Source organism: Larus michahellis, chromosome 6 (genome assembly GCF_964199755.1).
Source record: "Larus michahellis chromosome 6, bLarMic1.1, whole genome shotgun sequence".
Taxonomy (NCBI): Eukaryota; Metazoa; Chordata; class Aves; order Charadriiformes; family Laridae; genus Larus; species Larus michahellis.
The window spans coordinates 19,897,475-19,917,878 of NC_133901.1; the positions used below are offsets into that span (position 1 = coordinate 19,897,475).

The 20,404-nt window shown below is 37.4% G+C and overlaps 1 long non-coding RNA gene across 1 annotated transcript in view; it reads right to left on the reverse strand.

Annotated features, from left to right (window-relative positions):
* LOC141744395 (uncharacterized) overlaps positions 1 to 19,198 on the reverse strand; it is a 196,826-nt gene extending 177,628 nt beyond the window's left edge. The window contains exon 1 of the long non-coding RNA XR_012587427.1: positions 19,085 to 19,198. This is a non-coding gene — a long non-coding RNA (uncharacterized LOC141744395). The remainder of the gene's footprint in view (positions 1 to 19,084) is intronic.
* Positions 19,199 to 20,404: the final 1,206 nt, after the last annotated feature.

Sequence of the window (20,404 nt, forward strand, 5' to 3'; positions counted from 1 at the left end):
TGTTGGAATTGATATGGAGCTTTTAACACCTAGAGATAAGTGAAAGCTGCAAAACAATGATGATGAATATTCATTCAGAGTTTGCAGTAAAGCCCTACATTTTTACTAGCCAGAAAAAAAAAAAAAATTCTTCATTTATCCCTCTGCTTCTGGCTTCTGAAGAAGACAGCTGAAGGGTAAGGCTGCTCATTAACACTGTATTTATAAGGGAAAAAAACCAGAGTACATCATGGTACTTGCTGGAGGCAGTGGTACAGCTCTAATTACAGAAGGCTGGTCATCAGTAATTTTGTTGTGTGCTCATGCCAAATCCTGAAGCTAAAGTTTGTGTCATGCTACCTTGGATGGACATAAAGCATCAGTCTGACTGCAAATACTTTACAACAGACAAAAGCATCGGTGTAAACAGGCCCAGGTGCATTAAAGCTGATAGGGTTCTGCAAAAACTGCCACAAGCAGAGAATCCCTTTTGCTACAGTTTTTTATAAGTTGCTGCTGTAAGTTACTGAGATGCAAGGGTGCACAATACAGTACGTTCAGTTGCAAATAATTATGTGAAAATTGGGATATGGGTCTCAATTTTTTTTCTTCTGTTCTGATCATACTTAATTTCTTTCTGGTTTTACCTCCAGGAAGGCAACCTGGTTAGAAACACGGCTTTAAATCTTTCCCAGTAATTTTATCCTTTTACCGTCCTGATGTTTTCACCCTTGGTTTTATTGTTATAGTTTTCTGACCATATCAAACCAACTATAAGAATGCCTCAAGTTATTTGAAGTTTATACTGGTACTGTAAAACACTTAAAGGCATTCTGGGAAATGTTCCTGAAGCTCCTCTTTTTTAAGGTCTAAACCTTTTTGTCATCTTGAAGAATTCATAACTTGCCCTGAAAGATATAAACCAATTATCTGCAGGGCTAGACATTGTGACTCAAATAGGATCCGTGTCAAGAACAAAGTGAAACAGGTCAGCAATAGGAAGGTTGCCTAGTTGCATTCACATTTTTTTTAAAAGAGAGAGACATTTATATGCTTAAGCACCTTTTGCAAAGGTACTTGACTTCTATGTACACATTAGCAAAATCTCCAAAGACTTTTAAATATTCATGGGGAAACCCCGGAAGTAATGCTTAATTGAAAGAAGAAAAGTTGAAACAAGAAATAAAAAGTTGACCTGAAAAGGTTATAATACACAGAATCTGCTTTCAAAAATGAACTTTAAAATATAAGACACTATTTCAAGTTATCATATGGATCATATTTATGATTCAGACACTAGTCTCTGATTATGGAATAAGCTGAGTAGAATATGGACTTTGGAAAAAACCCTTATGTAATTGTCGTGGCAGTTCCTAGTTAGACACTAAATGTCTAATTCATTAAAACAGATGTGCATTATAAAAGGAACAGACTAACAAAGGAAAAAGTACTTTTCTTTAGAGAGCCATGATTTCACTTGTTCTGTCTGGGATCTTTTACATGCTGCTAGTTGCCAACTCCTTTGTCAAGACGCTAAATCTAAGCAAGGTCAAAAAGGTTTGCTTCGCAAATACAAAAGAATAGGGGTACTTGAGGTAGAAATAGTCCTCAGCTAGACTGCTCTAACTCTGTAAGAAAAATGATAACAAACCTGAGCTAGGAAGCACTGGATTTTAAAATCTAAGGCCAGAGAAGACCATCTCAAACTTGAATTTTGAGAATTAAATGCTGCCTGGGGTAAAAATTAAACCCTAGGTTCTGATGTCATCTTCACAGTCACATTTATCTCAAGGATGAAAAATGACATTACAGAAATTAGTATTAACATAAATTTATTTCCAAAGAAGCATAAGGCACCTAACACCCATTGTAATTCAATGGAAAGAGGAACAGGGCATTTAATTCCTTTAACATCTCTTGAAAAATTCTATCTACACTGTGAGAGTACAGCTTGCAGATTGGGAACTGTGCCAGGGCTGAGCAACGCAGACTAGTTCAAGAAGGACCACCAATCTCTCTCTAAAGGTTGGAGGTTGCATTAAATCAAAACAAGAGGCACTAGTTCTGTCAGTTGTGTTTCAAGGAGTGCATAACTCAAAAGCAATCTAAAAGTAGTCAGTAATCCATTATTTCTAGGAGAAAATAAGCACCCAGAAGCAACAGATTACTTTTTCAAAGTGACTTTAACAACATTCTTGTGACCAAAGAAGACATCTAGGTTTTAAAAAGCAATCTTAAAGAGAAAGTTACCCCTAACCTGAGGTATTGCAGTCTTCAAGCTTTAGAAATTTTGCTTTGCATGTATTATGGCTGGATAAGCAACCAGAATCCTATCCTCGCTGTTCAAGTATAACAGTCAGGGAGGGAAAGCTGAGGAATCATTTTTTTAGTTAATTTGTAAGACAAAGACATTTGTGGATGTGATAGCATCAATAAAGTTTTTTATAAAAACTATTCTATTATTGAAAGTTTCAAAATTTGTCCCTCAAGCCTCCAGAAAGTCTTTATGTTTCAAAGACAGAAAAAAAGTCTTTAAGCAGTATTTTAACTAAGTGTGTATTTGCCTGCATATGTGACTGACTGACCTGTTTGGCAAATCAGCCTGCACTTAGAGGTGTCAAACTGCAGACAGCAGCAGAAGGCATTGTGGTCCTGTTAACAGCTGCCAACTTCAGATTTTATAATCGGTTACCATCTGGGATATATTTTTTTTTTTAAAAGCTACAGGTCAGTAATTTTACCTTGTGAATTTTTAAGAGATGATTGAGCATGCAAGAAGTGGGGTAGACTATACAGCCACAGAAGGAGGTAACAGAAAACAAAACAAAGATATACAGAGAAACTAATTAAAACAGAATGATACAGACAGTGAAATACAAAATAAAAACATAATGAATAAGTGATCAAAACATTAGTCACTTGAGATTGGAGCTATGGGGATTAAAGTGAACAATCTTCAAGAAGAAAAAAAAAGAGTGATTATCATAAAATATTGCTGTCTGGCAAAGATAATTGAAGCTACAAAGTGTAACTCTAAATAAGAATAAATTAAAAATTAAAAGTAACACCCTAAACCAAAGAGATACAGAACAAACAGAACAGAAGAAGAAATTGCAAAAGGAGCTGTGCAAATGAAGAATGTAATAATGATAAATGGCAAGGCAAAAAGACAGAAAACTCCCTGAGGAAACGGCTCAAGGGAGCAAGCTGTTCATTTATAAGGAAAGCCAAAAGTAATCTTGCAAAAGTTTAAAAAAAAAAAAATAAAGAGAAGGTGTAAGAGGATAAGCTATTCTGTAGAGAATTTTCCATACCTCTTCTTTGTTGTTAATTTAGTCGGAGACAGAAATAAAAGTGAATTGCATTACATCGTGTTTGGAATGTGATCTGATTAGACAGTGTGAAACCACGAGATGAAGACATTAAAAACACATAAATCAAGGAAAAAATACATATTGCATTTGACAATTGGAGCCTGTGGAGCCAAACTCTGGGCATGTGACCATGGTGCAACCTTTTGTGATCTTCATCCATCTGATACCTGAAGTTCAGGTCTTCACAGCACTTCTGTGATAGTCATCCTTCTCATACACAAGCTGTAAACTGCATTTCAAACAAAAAGCATCTGGTTGATAACATAGACCATTATGCTACAAACTGCTGTGATTGCGCTCATGTGAATTTGAGAAGCTAGTGGAGACCAAAGCAAGATAAGCTTATGGCAAGAAACTAAGATGATTTGACAAAGAGCTATGCACCCTTGTGTACAATGCCAGCTGAAGTTAACATCTTCCAATACAGATAACCAAAGGGTATGCTGATTCTGATTTGTTTTTAAATTATATTTTTTTATAAGGTTACTTTCAATCACAATTTCTTTTTTCCTTCAGTCCTTTCTTGAAATTAGTGTCATCAGAAAAAAAGTTTAAAAATTGGGTAGCAGAAATAAAGAATTTTTTATTCTGACATCCTGAAGTAACACACTACCTGTTTCATTGCTGCCATTTGGCACGTGGCCCTTTCATTTTCTAATGTAATCATTCAGAATAGTTTTGTTCTCTTTCAAATGTTTAACTGACATTTTTATCATCTTGACAGATTCAACGGTCTTTAAGCTCCCCCTATAAAGAAGAAACATTAACAGAAAAGTAGTTCTGTAATTAGCAAAACTAAGAAGTCTGCTGACTTAAACATATAAAAAACACTAAGTGGAGAAAATGGGCTAAGGCATAGTGGCCAGTAACTCGTGACTGGGGGGAAAGTATAGGAAAAAAGTAAACTGTGGTTAGCTAAACTAGCCCTTTCTGCTTCCAATGCTCATCAAGATAAAAATGTTTAAAAATACTGCGATTTTATAAGGTGGAGAATGTATTGTGTTTGGTAACTATCAAAAGAGATCTCTAACCTTTTTGAAGCTTATTTGTATGTCAGCTTCTACAGTTTCCTCCAAACTTGGATAAAAAAAAAAAAACAAAAAAACAAACTTTTTTTTTTGTTTACACTTAATAATTTTATCATGTGCTCTTTAGCTCTAGAATAATTAAGAACAGTGAATATCCATTCTCTATTTACCTGCTCTAAAGCTTCATAGTTTTACAGAACTCTATCGTATCATGACCAATACAAAAGCTTATCTGTATGAATCCCATGATCCTCACTCATTCAGATAAGCCAATGCCATGATTGTCCACACCAACCATTTTACAGAAAAGCACCTTATCTGATCTACACAAGCCCTGTCAATATACAATCACATTAGAATCACTTTTCTACATTTCACATCACTTACTACATTTCAAAATTGACCATGCTCTGAGAAGGGTTGGACCAAATGACCTTAAGATGTCCCTTCCATCTTAAATCATTCTATTAACATTTTGCCCCCAATTCTGAGTGTTAAAGTAAATTACTGATAGAAATATCCAAGACCTCTTTTTGAAAATCCTATCACTATTGATGTCCAGTTGTGATCCTCTTTCCCTAATAAAGTGTGACCTCTCACTGAAGCATTTCCAGCATTTAAAGTATGCTGAGGTATGAATATATAGTATTGTTTCTGTAGAATTTTTTGATGTTGAAAGGACGTATATCCATGCTATCGCTTTCCCTGCACTTACAGAACTGATTGTCTATTACTTCTGTCTATCCAACTGCATTTATGGTATCTGTAAAACTTAATTATTTTTGAGGCTTTGATCCCTTCTCTGAGCGAAACTCCCCATTGGGTTGAAAACCTCTTGAAGGGGACAGACATGAACTCCATGGTTCCTGTACAGACAGAGTAAAAAACGTGGTATGTTAGCCAGCACTAAAAACAAGAAAGGTGTTCTGACTGTGACTGGAGACACATTCAATGGATGAGGTTTGTGAGAGTAATATGAACACATACAGCATTGTGTATTCGGTCTCTCTGAGTGTTCACATAAATCATTGTGATAAGTAGCCTTTTTTTGTTTGAAACTATTCTGGAAAGCAAATTTGAGTAGTCCTTAAAGGTTATGAAAGCAGTTGGTATTCTGTTTAAGTTTTTTCCTTCACATTTGTCCAGAACATGAAGAGATATAGGATTATAGAAAACAGCATTTCCCCTTAATTTAGTGAATGTGAAACAAATGAGAAGAAAAAATTTGGTAGGCCTTAAATATGAATAAGTATTAAATGGTATAATATCACTGCTTAATTAAGCAAAGCCTAAGATAAATACAGAATTAGTTTTGATGAAGTTTTTTGTAAGTCACGTTTGAATACTGTGACTAATAAAGAGAGTGAAGATGGTATAAGCAGCTTACAGGACACTGCTGTATCTTTCCCAAATTTTGTCCCACGCTGTCCTATTTCATTTCATATTAACATTTATGACAATGCTGCATCGAGCTGCTGCTTCGAATCAAGCTGTCAGTGCCAGCTATCATTAAGGGTAGCTTAGAGTTCCTACAGGCCAAATCCAACTCAGCTCTAACTGTGTTTGATGCACAATTACACCAGTGTTACATGCTCTGGAGGAACAACCAAGGCAATTCTTAAGGAGGAAGGGCAGGAGACCTGTTAGCCCTTTCCTCTCATTAAATCCATGCCTCACACAGGTACTGGTCAGGCCAGGAGACTCATCTAAATTCCTTATATCTGGCTGGTGGGGATTTTATTGTGTCTCTATTGACCTGTAAAATTCCTGGTTTCTGTATCTGAGAACAAATGCTTGAATGTCTAAGAGATTACTGGGTTTTTATTTGACAAGGAGAAATAATTTGACTTTTCGGAAAGCTAGAGAATGAAAAATTATTCAGACTTTTATTTTAGTTTTTTCCTGAGGTATGAAATGAATTTTCTGGTTTGGGCCTTTCAATTAATGCTAATGAGCATTACCAACAAGCTAAGCAACACTCTGCTAATTATGTTGAGCAGTGATGGATCATGAACCACCCTTCGTGGAGCTTTTGCAAGTCTCAAGAATTTACCTCTTCTTTTTCATCTGAGAAGTCAAGAAAATATTCCCGTGGCAAAACAATACGAGCCAAAGGTTCCATAAACCTGTAGCCACTACATGGCCATTCAGCAGGCTATTGCTGAAAAAAGCCAGCCCCATATTAGCAAGCCAGCTGTGCACAGATCAAGCAGGAAGTACCTGTGTACAACCAACAGTTCATGGCCTTCACAAAGCTCAGTTGTGCAGAAGGAAATGAAATTGGTTTCTGTTGAGATAAAGAACTATGATATACTCCCAAGATTAGCTACATTTGGTCTAAGCAGTTTACAAATGTTTATGACCTTCCACAGTATGGGGGCTATTGCACATTTCATGACAAACACATCACTTTATAGGAACAAATCAATATACAGATGCAATAGCAATAAAAATGATAAACCCATTCCAGGTAGTCAGTTTAATATATAACTAACGAAAAACATTTCCAAGCAACATAAAAACTAGTGAAATTACACTGGATTGGCCCCACTATAATTGGGATGACAACACAGCCCTGCTTTGCATTAAAGATAGTTCTAAAGCTAGAAGCATAAGATAAACGCAGATCTTATACTGAACCTATCACATCAAGTCAGAATTGCACGGCAGTGGAAAACACGGAAGCGAAGCTGAGAACAAAACATGACCAAAGGTGAAAAGGTATGGACAAATCATGCAAATGTGGCACTTCAGGGTCCAACAAGGTGTCTTTTGTAAGTCAAGTGAAAAGTCTTAAAATCAAAAAAGCTTGAACCAGAAGTCATTGTGAAAGGTTTCGGAACAGCAGTTACATCCTTCAGCTTTTCAAGCAAGCAATAACTACAGCAGTGGCATTTTGCATTAATTGAAATATTTTTACTGATGTTCTGGCAGATCAGATCAAACTGCATTATTCAACTGCAGAACTAATAAACCCACAAATCTCAATACATCTTAAAGGCACAGAGGCAATCCCTCAGCAATTAAGAAAAAGGTTTAGAGGGCTTTCAGTTACATAAAGAAAGTTATTGCACATTTTATTAGGAAGACGGGAAAGATTCAGCAAAAACAATTTCAGAAAGAATGTACAAGAAGTGGGAATAGGACCACAAATTGAAATGGCTACTATATAAAAAGAAAAAAAAAAGATTAAATTCTTAAACTTCATTTGGTGGAATTAGGTTTGGAATCTAAATCTTTTTCTCATTAGACAACAAGGAGCATAAACTCTAAACCAATGTTTGTTATTACATAGAGAAGAAAAGAAATTACAGAAGAGGACATAACTCACAGTTGACTATTTCATTGAATGTAGATGTGCAAACTGTACACAGTTCCTGAGACAGACACTGAACAGGACAGAGGATTCTGTCTCTTATATTGCTCACTTTTCTTCATCCTATACAGGCAGAACACGACCATGAAAATTGATGTAGGCCTGCAATAGCACTTTGCATTCTGGAAACAATTCTCTTAACAGCCGTTATTACCAGCATTGGTAAACTACGCTATCAAATTCATTCCTATCTCCACATGTGCAGGGATGTAATGATGGCTTTTCCACTTTGCCTATCTATCCTCTCCTCCCACGAACATGGACAACTCAAAGAAATCTTAGGAGCTGACCATTCCTTTCACAAATATGCTTGCATCTCTAAATGATTCAGAAAGTTTTTCATGCTAATAATTCTAAGTCACTCATTGCTTTTAAATTGTTCACTCACAGCATTACTTAACTATCCTACCTGTGTAATTTAACACACATAACAAGTGACATCTCGTTGAACGACCTTATGTTATTGTTATGGAAACACTTTTCTATTCTTGATATATACACATCTAAGTCAAGTTTCTTAGTTTATTTCTATGAACACAATTCTGACTAAGTAAGTTTTAGTTAAAAACAAAAACTAAACATTCATACATTCATTCAAACACTAAATATGATACTATTTCTCATTAATTCAAATGGATCATTTCAGTCTGAATGTCCCAATCCTTCCTGTCGTTTTAACTGAGGATCAGCTTCCAGGTGGACTGAATCAAAACATCCTTGCTACACTCTGTCTCAAAGTGGCACCATCTACTGACAGCTGGGGATAAACTATACTGTCAAGCGACGTTACTGCCACGGCTCCATTGAAGCAGAATTATGCAATCTGTGTCGCAGAGACTGTAAAAACTTGTCAGAAAGGTTAACAGAAGCACCCCATTTTTTAACTTCAAAAAAGGTTTTAAAGATTGAAGAAAAGGTGACCATACTTACCATTTTTTCCTCTTAAAATGGAGAACTATTGGACCTGAATGGCAGCGGAGCTGCACGGCTCATTGACAGGTGACAGATGGTATCTAGTTATTAGAGCAGGTTTAAGGCTAGCTTTAGAGTGTATTGAATACCAGTCATGGAAATAAATAATTCAATGAAAAATAGAAAAATTCATCAATCATTTATAGGATTAATATTTTTGCAGATATTCAGCTAGCTGTACTGGATATGGTGTCATTCAGCTGTAGGTCAGTAGTATGAATCTAAGCCAGTGTCAGAAAATGATTAATGCTTGATAACCATATGAAGACCTTTCTTTAGTTCTGATGAGAATGAAACAGAAAATGTTTAAGCATAATCCTGAATGTAATATAGGAGTGGTAGAGAACTTGAATATTGGGAAATTCTAACCAGCCCTAATGATTGCCTTTTGATATAAAATAGAAATATGTGTTTTAAACAAGATCACTGTAAATTTATTAAATCCTGATAAAAATATGTTTGAGGGGAAAAACCCCAAATGTTTTAGTAGATTAGTTTAAAAATGTTTTTGGGCTATGAAATATTTCCAAAATTCTTTCAGAAATTTGTACAAATACTTAAAGTTTAATTTTAAAATATTCAGTAAGGTTTGTTATTTATAGGTACTTCACAGCTTGCTCTTACTTATTCGAATATTCAAAAATCAGAGGTAGTTGAAAAACAACACTTTTATTCCATAGAAAAACAATTTACCTTATTAAGATTTGGTTTAGACTGAAAACAGACATTAAAAAAAAAGTCATATCTGTAAATCAGAGAGCCAAAAGCATTCAGAAGCAACTATTCTTATTGCAGAAAAGCACTGAAGCATGCGTACCAGCATGAGTGCAAGCTAAGTCCCATTGAAGGAAGGACATTCCACAAGGAAGGAAGAATAAGCACCTGCATCACTTGTTTGGGTAAACACTGTATGCATTTTACAGCAGAGCTTTATTTTAAATCAAATACCAGGCAAATACTGGTTTTCTTTTCTTTCCTCTTCTGCTTCCTTGTCTCTTAATTCCCATAGCAGATTGCTCACGTGAAGCTTCAGAACTACTGCTTGTTTTAGTCAGAACAGCCCCTGAGATGTGACTCGCCACACCTGGAACAGTATTTTTACCAGCTGACCACACTTCAGGTTGGTACATAGCTACCTCTGTTCTCCCAACTAAATGCTACCAGCTTCCTCCAACAGCTGTGGAAGATCCACATATATAATAATAGGGAGCCTATGAGTTCCTCAAACACTCAAAACCAAACAGTGCCCTTATAACACACCAAGGTCCAGCATTTCTCAATAACCTTTCTCATACTTCTGTGGGATTTAGATAGCTAGCTATGACCAGAGCTATGCATGCAGAAGAATACCGTTCTCATGATAAACCCAGTCATTCAGGCAAGATTCCCAGCAATTTCAGAACTGCAAGGAAAATCAAGTTTAATGTCCATACTCAGAGTGACATAAAAAACGGCAGAAGCCTGTAAGGTACTTGCATCATGGAGTGAGATGGAATGTGGATATAGACAATTGTAAAGTGTTTGTCTATTACCTACAAATAAAAAGAAAAAATAAAAACCACACACACGAAAAAAAAACCAAACAAAATAAATTAACATCATTTAACTTTATATGAACAGGACTTTTTATTTAATTAGTCTATGCAGCTGGTGAGAAACACCATGCAGGTTTAAAAGTGACAGGATCTTAAGAACATCTTTATCATACACACTTATGAGTCTGAAATCCAGAATGTTCTGGTTCTTAGTCCAACAGGTCAAAGTGAGAAAAACCCTGGCCCTTTTCAAACTGGTAACAAACGTTATCACTGATTTTCTAGCAGCCAGGATTTCACCCTGATCTCTTAGAAGCAAGATTTTCTGTTTTCACCTCTGAAAGGTATCTGAAAGGATTCCCTATGTTGTGCTTTCATGAGAGCTCACTCCGACTTCTTGATCAGTATCTTCCTTTCTAAAAACATCTCCAGGTCTTGACTGTGGTAACTTGACTTGAAAACAATTCGATTTTCCTCTCTCCTTTCCTATCATCTGAGTTCAGTAAATTCTGTCCTTCTTTGTTTGCAGTTAATGTAGTTCATCGATGTAAAAAAATAATATTTCTCTTCTCCTGTAATCTCTTAAACACAGATGAGCCCTCTTACTGTGGGCACCCTTACTGTGTATAAAATTGACATTTCATATGTAAATGTTTGCTATCCTTCCTCTCAAACAAGTCGTTCAGTTTAGATATTCCTAAATGATTGCTTTTGAAAGAACTACCTTCAGGTATTTCCCATCTTAAACTCCCATCAACTGCAGTTTTCACAGTCTAAAGTAAACAAGGTGAATTAACATCTGTACTGAATTTCTCGTTTGGGTGGTGATTGTAAGCATGATAAAAGTTTAACATTGTATTAGTTGGCTGAAAGATGTAAAGACAATAAAATTACTTCATGGATCTTGTTTAAGCCTTACCACTTATTCCAAATGGCTCTACATCTATCAAGGTTTAAAGTAATTTTTTTTATATGTATATATATAAAAAAAAAAAAAGAAAGAGTCATTACGTTTCATCTTTCCCTTGTTAGCCCTATTTTAAACATTTCACATGTGGCTGCTTTTGAGGACACTACGCACAAATTATATCAGTATTGCTCACGACTACAGAAACACTGCATGGTAGCAGGAAGAACAGAATCTGAGTTACCTTGAATTGCATTGAAGATGCTTCCCTCACACTGATTCTCAGGCTGCTGCTGTGCCCTATGTTGTTGCAGGATTGTCAACAGAATAATAATTTCTAGAAAGTCCTTTTTTTACCAGTCCCTTTCTTAGAAAAACTGAAAACTTCTGCAGCAAAGAGGACAGAATAGGACAAATAAACTAACTTCAGGAAAAGAAAAAGAATACAGTATATATTACTATTCAAAGAATGATCACTAAATACCATGTGGGACCATACAAAATCCCAAAATAGTGGCTGAATTCCCAAGTCAGCCAAGCTGCAAGCCAAGCTCCAAGAGGACCTAGATACTTTCCTTACTGTGAACACTCCAGAGAAGCCCAAAAGCTTTCAAATTCATAATAGATAAGTTTTAATACATGACCCACTAAAATACCTACTTTTTCAGTAGTGAAAACTCAAAGCAAGTAGGGAGTAGAGAACACTGAACTAGGGAAATTTATTCACTATTTCAGTGCTAAAGATGGAGGGCAAAATGCGGCTCAGAGGAGTTTGTGCTTTAATTAGTATAACTCTTTATTACTAGACTTCTCCCAGTGCTGGAATACAGCCTTTGAAAATTGAGAGAAAAGGGGAAAAATACACCAAGGGCAGAAAAGTCTCCATCACTTGAGGAAGGAAGAGGTTTTAGAAGTGACATTAGTAGTGTCAGTTTGTCTTTGCTAAATCCACTCCTGCAAAGTATTCTTCAGCAGCCCGAGCAAGGCGTTTACAAACTGGACTACTTTGGTGCACAAGGGCATAAATAAATACTATGTAATTGCCACATAAATACGTTATAAAAATAGACTTCTGAAAACAGGCCTTCCGAGGCCAGAATATATGAATAAAATCTTTCCATGTGTAATAAATATTGTCTTCCTGCAGACAAATTCCCTCCAGATCAGTTTGAGAATTATTTAATGAAAATTATCCAAATAAATAATGCAGGAATAAACCTATTGAAAAATTAAACTTTCTGCACATGAGTTAAATTATAAACTAAATTAATTAAAACTTTACTGACAACTAGTGGCATTACAATTATTTATGAGTGGTTTGGTTAAAAGAACAAACTTGTTAAATAATGTGTGATTTGCACCAAATCAACTAGGACTTACTGAAGTAATAGGTTTGCCCTTCCGGTATCACATATAATATGAAGATTTTTAAACCTATCATATTTTTCACGCTATTCATGAGCTTGCTAATCAGCTGCAATTGATAATATGAAATATTTAATTGTCTAATGTTTTATTAATCTCTGCTCATGAAATGTTAATAGAAAATTTTTGCTAATACAATACAGGGCTTTTGCTGAATCTAGCAGCTTTGGTTCTTGATGCTGCATATTTTGTGATGGTCATGGAGTATCAGAGGCAAAACGGTAACAGCATGAGAATTAAATGCACACTCACCAGCAGCACCAGAAAAATAAAATGCAGACTACAATCTGAAAAACAGATAAAGGAGTATAATTTGCCTCATGGCTCCCCAAGGATCTGGAGAAGGCCAAAATGATTAACTTTCTGCAACAAACTATCCAGCATTTACTCCAGTTTAATGACGTGACATGCAATTTTCAAGGAGTACACAGGGCTAATCTGCCGGATGGCTAGAACTTCAATTAACACAGCAACACCAGGCTATGTGTGGGATGACTATGAATTACAATGCAAATATAACAAAATCAGCAAGGTATATCAAAAGAAAACTTCTGAACTTCTGCTTAAAGGGGCCCTAAGAGACTTCTGCATTCCTCTGAATGCTGCACTTTCTCCTCTCTCTTCACATTATCACTTCTCTCTTTAAAAACAAACAGCTTTTACTCTCTTTGCTTTCATCCCGGCCGCTCCTTCTTAGAGAATGCTTAAACTCTCATTCTAGCCTTCAAAACTCCTCTATTCGCTTTAAAAAAAAACACAAGAGGTGACCATTCTGAAGTATTCTTTGGCCACAACCTTGGCTGTGGACTGCTCTACCACTGTTGTCCTCCTGCCCTCAGGAGCACACTCAGGGCAACAGCTCTAATCCAGTGCAGAGCTCCCAGAGTAAAAGTTCCTCTACTCCAATCTCCTTATCTGCATTTTGAGAATACCCAACAATTCTGGTCCCCCAGAGGTAGCAGCAAGAAGGGTGTGACAAACAACCCAAGTCTAGAGGATGAATGTCAGTAAAAATGCAGGACCTAGGAGGGATTATTAAGCAAAAGACGTGGACTTGTCCAAACCAATACTTACTTATGGAAAGACACTGAATTTCCTGCAGTCACAAAAAAAAGCATTTTGGGAATGCCTGATTACCTCTGGTTTTCCCAGGCATAAATATGGTTTGTACTACTCACTAGTTCAGGCACTTACAGGACTGTCACTTTTTACACACGTAACAAATTCGATGAATTAAACAACTGTAAGATTCATCACAATGACCTAGACCAACTGGCCAAACCTTTTTTCACTCAGTAAATCTTTCCACCACTTTATGGGCTACTATAGGTCTAAAAGTCCAAGACAGATAAAGTCTTCAGAATCCACAAAAACATGGCTGCACCACTAGTTGCAATACTTAGTAATTTGTTTGTTTTTCAAACAACTAGTCTATTTTCAGCTGTTTAGATTGAAACTTGTTTCAGATGTTAAAGTTAACACAAAATAAACTTGGTATCACAAATGGTGGCTTAGTTAGCTACTCCCAGAAGGAAGGGTAAATGCAGACTGCCTCCAAAAACTACAGAGAGACAACAGTAGCAGTTTGCAATGAGAAGTTAAGGTCAAATGCTTTAGGATCCTCAACTACCCCGAGAAGGGAGCTGCCTGAGCTACTATCCTGGCTTTTCTTTCAGCTTCAAGGAAAGGATTCTTAGGCTATTTAACATAAATTCAAAATCTTGCCACCTTGTTGAATAAGTCTCAAATCTCCAGGGGTTCAGCTAACACACTGCCTGGAGAAGCATCCAGGGCTACCCAGCTAATACTCTTTTACCCTGAAAAATCTACCTACTTTATAAATGAAAAAAATGTATGGACTTACGAGAGCATGTTACTGGTTATGGGTTGTTTTCAGCTTCAGCAAGAATCATGCTAGCTCTCCTGGCAGATTTACTGGCAAGCCATACACTGGTACTTGATGTGATAATGTTTCTCTGCAGCGTCAGCTTCCTTGGTAAAGCATGCAGACAAGCGCTACAGTCTTCAGTGTTCAGGATTGGACTTGACAAGAACGTTAATGAGACTGTGCAAATGACATCACATGAGGTCAGTTAGACCATGTTCTTACAGAGATTCCATTGATGTAGAAAAGCCACAGATGAGGGGACAACCTAGAAACAAGTGTCTGTGGCATTTGTTAAAGGGAAAGGCTGGCCTTGGACCACAAACGGAGGGAAGTGCCACATGGAAAGACTGCTACTAGACAGAGCTCAAACCACCAGGCTGGTTTCATGCAAGACTTAAGGTACTGCTCTGGCATGTTTCAGTTCATCTCCTTAGAGCACTAACATTCCCACTAGCGCTATTACATCTATAATTTAAGAAAAAAAAGTATGAAGGTACAAGAACTTTAAGATCACTTTCAGAAATCATTTACAGCACCACAGTCATTAAAAAGAAATATTTTTGAAAATAAATCCCAATTAAAGAAAGATCCAGCTCACAGTACAACTATTCCACCCTCTGAAAGCTTCTCTCTGTATTAAAATCACATATAAGAATAGAAATATATAACAATATATAATATATTTATTATATTTATTGTTATATATTAACAATATTGTCACCTTAGTCCCTATTTCCTAGGGGAATTAATGCCATGTAGGACTCATAGAATGGTTTAGGTTGGAAGGGACCTTAAAGATCATCTAGTTCCAACGCCCCTGCCCTGGGACACCTTGAATGCTTCCATGGATGTGGCATCCATAGCCTCTCTGAGCAGCCTGTTCCAGTGACTCACCACCCTCACAGTAAAGAATTTATTCCTAATATCCAATCTAAATCTTCCCTCTTTCAGTTTAAAACTATTACCCCTCATCCTATCACTACGCTCCCTGATAAAGAGTCCCTCCCCATCTTCCCTGCAGGCCCCTTTTAGGTACTGGAAGGGGCTATAAGGTGTCCTCGGAGCCTTCCCTTCTCCAGGCTGAACAACCCCAACTCTCTCAGCCTGTCCTCATAGCAGAGGTGCTCCAGCCCTCTGATCATCATGGCCCTCCCCTGGACCTGCTCCAACAGGTCCATGTCCTTCTTGTCTTGGGGGCCCCAGAGCCCCCCAGAGGGTCTCATGAGGGTGGAGCAGAGGGACAGAATCCCCTCCCTTAGCAGGACGGAATTCTCTCACTTGACCTGTTGGCCACGCTTCATTTGATGCGTCCCAGGATGTGGTTGGCTTTCTGGGCTGTGAGTGCACATTGCTGGCTCACGTTAAGCTTCTCATCAACCATCACCCCCAAGTCCTTCTCCTCAGGGCTACTCTCAATCTATTCTCCACCCAGGCTGTATTTGTGTTTAGGATTGCCCCAACCCACAACGGGGGTTTCAAGATGCCAGGAAACCAGGAAAAAAAAAAACAAAACAAAAAGATGTTTTACTAATTATATCCCTACTTCAGCACAGGTCCAGCCTGTGTAGATAAGCAGATGGTCAGTGATTTCAGTGGGACCACTGGTGTGCTAAAACTTACCTGTGCATGAAAGATTTTTTCTGGATGGGAGAGAATGCAAACAACCAGCTGAAAGTGAGATCCTTCAGTCCTCTGGACACCTTTTGTTTTAGAGGTTTAATGTAAGAACTGCCATACTCAATATCTTAGTGTAATTCTTTTTTTTAGTTTAGGTTTTCTTTGAATTCTTAGGAAGGGTTTTTTTGGTTGTGTTTTTTAGGTTTGGTTTTGTTGGGGATTCCTTCCCCCCATCCCCCAGTCATTAATGAAGTATATATGTATGTCAGTGTATTTATGTACAATGGTATATTGATTTTAGAAATAAACCAGTCCTTAAGCACAGCCCTGGCCAGTATGGTCTGCAAATGTCACATCTATTCTAGGTATTTATATACACCTATTAATAAGGTATCTATCTGGCTTCAATCACAAGCACATTCACTACCCTCACACAGTAATATTCTTCCTCTTTAAATGTGGGAGATGTAATCACGAACAGACTAACCAATATTGACACAGAAAGTCTAGCAGAGCTGAGAACAGATCTCAATTGTCTTGTGTACAATTCCCTTTTAAAACCATTCCTTACTGTCCTTATTAGAAACACAAACATGCATATCAGTTATTAACAGAACCATTTTCATCCTTTAAAGATAGCTGATGAGGTGCAACTAGTTTTCTGTCTGCCCAGACAATTCTCAAATATTTTGTCTTTCCAAGACAAATTCATGTGCAAAAGGAAGTATTTAAAGCACAACATGTGAGACTGTCAGGGAAGAGCTGTGGTGCCATGCTGAGGACTGCATCCCACGGAAACAGGCAAACAAAAAGCGCATAAGAGTTGCAAATGTTTGCTGAATGATCACCTGGTGCATCAAATCTGTAATTAGTGTTAACAGGTTTTTGGGATGATGCCCCAACTCATATATTACTCCAGTCACTTCTGTTTACCACTTTCTAAATGTTGCCAAATTATTACCCAGTAAATGGTAATTGCTCTGTATTTGTCCCATCATAATAAACATTTGCGACAAGAGACCTTGAGCTGCGTTAATACCCTGACAAAACATACCTCTCTTTTACACAGTCCTAATCAGTAGTCTAGCTGGTATAAATATCCATTCCATCCTGTCACCATCAGCAAAAATGCCAAAGAAGGTGAAATACTAGATGCAATGACTGCATGAAAAACAGAGTACAGTAGTTCTTCTCAGTGCTTTCACTTCTTATTCCACAGAATCCCTCACATATCCTTTTGGCCATGTTGCCACAAAAACCAATTATGTTTCTAAATAGAGCATTGCTCCATTCAGCTTTACATCATAAATTTAAAAAACAACTATATTTCTGCTCTTTCTTCCTAAGCATTTCTTAAAAATCTGATCAATGCACACTTTCCCCTCCTGAAGTCTGTCAGGTTGGGATTTTTGGTCATATAGAAATGCTTGCTCTATATTTTCCTTAGAAAAAAGTGGAATTATGCATTTTAAGAACATGGTCCATCCTCACCTTACAAACCACCACTGTGACTAATTGCATTAAAAACAAAGATGATTAACATCCAAGGAGCATCACATGCTAAAATGGTAAAAAACTTAAGCATATACAAGAATCCTCTTAGCATTATTTTACTGTTTCTTAAAAAAACAATGATAAAATTGAATTTGAAGGAATTTGTTGCTTTTCTTTTGTAAGCAAACATTGATATTCCTAACAATGCTGTCTCAAAAGCTAATTTCTAGTATACTGTAAAAAAAATAAGGACAATTAACCAGTTATACAACAAATTATGCTTTGCTTAAGGTTTAGAGAAATCATTTTCCTTACCCTGTGCTCTCCTGAGAACATGTGCATTGAAACAGGAAACTCAGGTTAAAAGAGTATTTTATATGCTGAGTTAGAGATTTTTCAGGTATACTACACTGACTGATGAGATATACATCCATGACCTATAATACATTATTCTTCACAGAAAGTGGATCCCAATTAATCTTAAAACACCACAGCTGGTACCTAAGAACCTGAGCACCTGTGTTAGGCGCTCCCCCTGCACTCCAGCACTTCAAAAGTTTCTCCTCCAAGCAAGGAAATGCTCCTCTTCCCCAGGGAAATGCTACAATTTCTGTTATGGCACAAGCTGCTTTAAGGAGCTGACTGCCCTTTTGCCTGTCTTCTGAGGGGACAAGGTATGCTTCCATCCTGCCTGGAAGGGATCAGAAAACAACCACGAATACCAGAGGATGTCCTACAAAACTAACCTTCAGTAGGGGGCAAAAAGATTAAATTTCCAGGAATCCAGTCAAGACGAAGCCATGAAATGCACTGTGTCCCCAAACTGTGGTTAGTTTTAAAACACCGGGGGGCTCTTGGGAGGTCACCGATGGGCAGATCCAGGTTTATCAGATGCTATATCCTTTGTCCGTAAACTTTATAAGGTACCTGAGAAGTCATTTCTATGCTTTTGTTTCGGGTGCCTGTGCCCAGGGGCAGCCTCTGTGAGGAGAGGCCGCGGCTGCCCCCAGCTGGATACGGCCGGTTCCAGCCGGTTCTGCAGCGGCACCACCAGGCCCGTTGGAGGAGTCTGTGGCGCCTCTGGGAAAACATATTGAAGAAAGGGCAAACATTCCAGGGAGAAGTGAGGCAAGAAGTGTGAGAAACACCAATATGAACAACTGCGTGGAAGGAGGAGGAGAAAGGGGTGCTCCAGGTGCCAGAGCAGAGATTCCCCTGCAGCCCACGGAGAGTCCGTGCTGGGGCAGGGAATATTCCCTGAAGCAGCTGCGGCCTGGGCAGACCCTGCTGGAGCAGAGTCTTTGTAGTTGCTTACATTTCACAATACATTATAGAAGTCATATAATAACACAATAAAAAAAGACATACAGTTCCCTTTACTGAAATCCCCTTCTACAGCTAGCTCTTTGTTGCGTGTAGATATACCCTCGGGGGACTTAGAGCAACCAGAAAGGTATAGATTTAAAAACATTCTAAAAATATCACTGACCTAGTTCTTCTTGATTCCACCACCTATTCCATCTTTGTCTTAAGTGCCCTCAAGCTATCAGCTAGGAGCCAGAGAGTTGATCATGCTTTTCTCCTCATTCCGGTTACAGCAAACATCCTAGAGAAGGAAAATGAAATCCTTCCCGTCGGTGAGATGGCAAGGCACGTGGCAAGGCTTGCGCTGTGTTCTGCAGACTGGCCCTAGCAGCTCTCATTGGCAAGAAGCTCATTTGTCTCTTCTGTGAGCTGATGCTAATTTCAATGTCATGTCTGCTGTGGTTTCCAGGTGAGATCAATTTAATATTTCAGTCCAAATACCAGGGCACTAATCCTCGGATAAATTTAATTTTTAATCAGGAAAGTGTTTAAGTGATGGAAACACAGAAAGGTAACACAGTTCTCTTTCATAAGCTAAAACTGTGCAATTTATGCTCAAATGAACTTCCATCCCAGGCACTTGGAAAAAGGTACTGAAAGAAGCTGTATTTTATCACTAGCATTACCTATAGTAATTTTGGAAAATTTTGCTGAAACAATGATAAAATATCAGGGAATTGCAGCCATTATGACAGAGGGAGAGGGACATAAGGCATTTTATTTCTTGAATATATTTTTATTTTAACACATTCACAGAAATCCGTGGCTCATTTGATATAGCCCAATTAACATGCATTCAAGATGTTCTAGCTATAAAACAAAATTAGTTCAATTCAGAACTAATAAACTCCTGGCCAACAAGAACTTTGTAAAGAAAATATCTGAGCATTTTGGGACAATGTCAATCTATTAATTCGTCTTTGGCAAACTTATTTCATGATCAACAGTAAAATAGCATTCTTACTGTGGGGACAAGCAGTAACTCTGAAGCTAAATTTCAGACAGTTTCACACAGGATATTATTTCTATGGGAAGTGAGACAGAAATGGAAGTGAAATATAAGCACTAATGAGTTCCTCACAAAACATGTCAGTGGGCAAATATTATTATAAAAACTATAAAAATCTTGTTTATAGTGTGCTAATGCCTTAGCTTTTAACATCTTTGATCAGTCACTATAATCCTTGGACAAGTGTTATAAAATGTTGTGATGGTTAAAGATTTTTAGCTTTCTAGTGTATTAGCTGCATAATTCTTTTTGAATCTCTAGCTGTGAAAAAAATCTTACAAAGAGCAGACTGCAGATGGAAGCCTGGTCTTTGCTAATGATAACTGAGCGCTGAGTTTGCCAGAGCAGCTTTGAGAATCCTGCCTGCTACCGGTATTTTTTTAATAACCATTTTAAAAACATAAAGGATTAAAAGAAGTTGGAATCAGTAGTTAT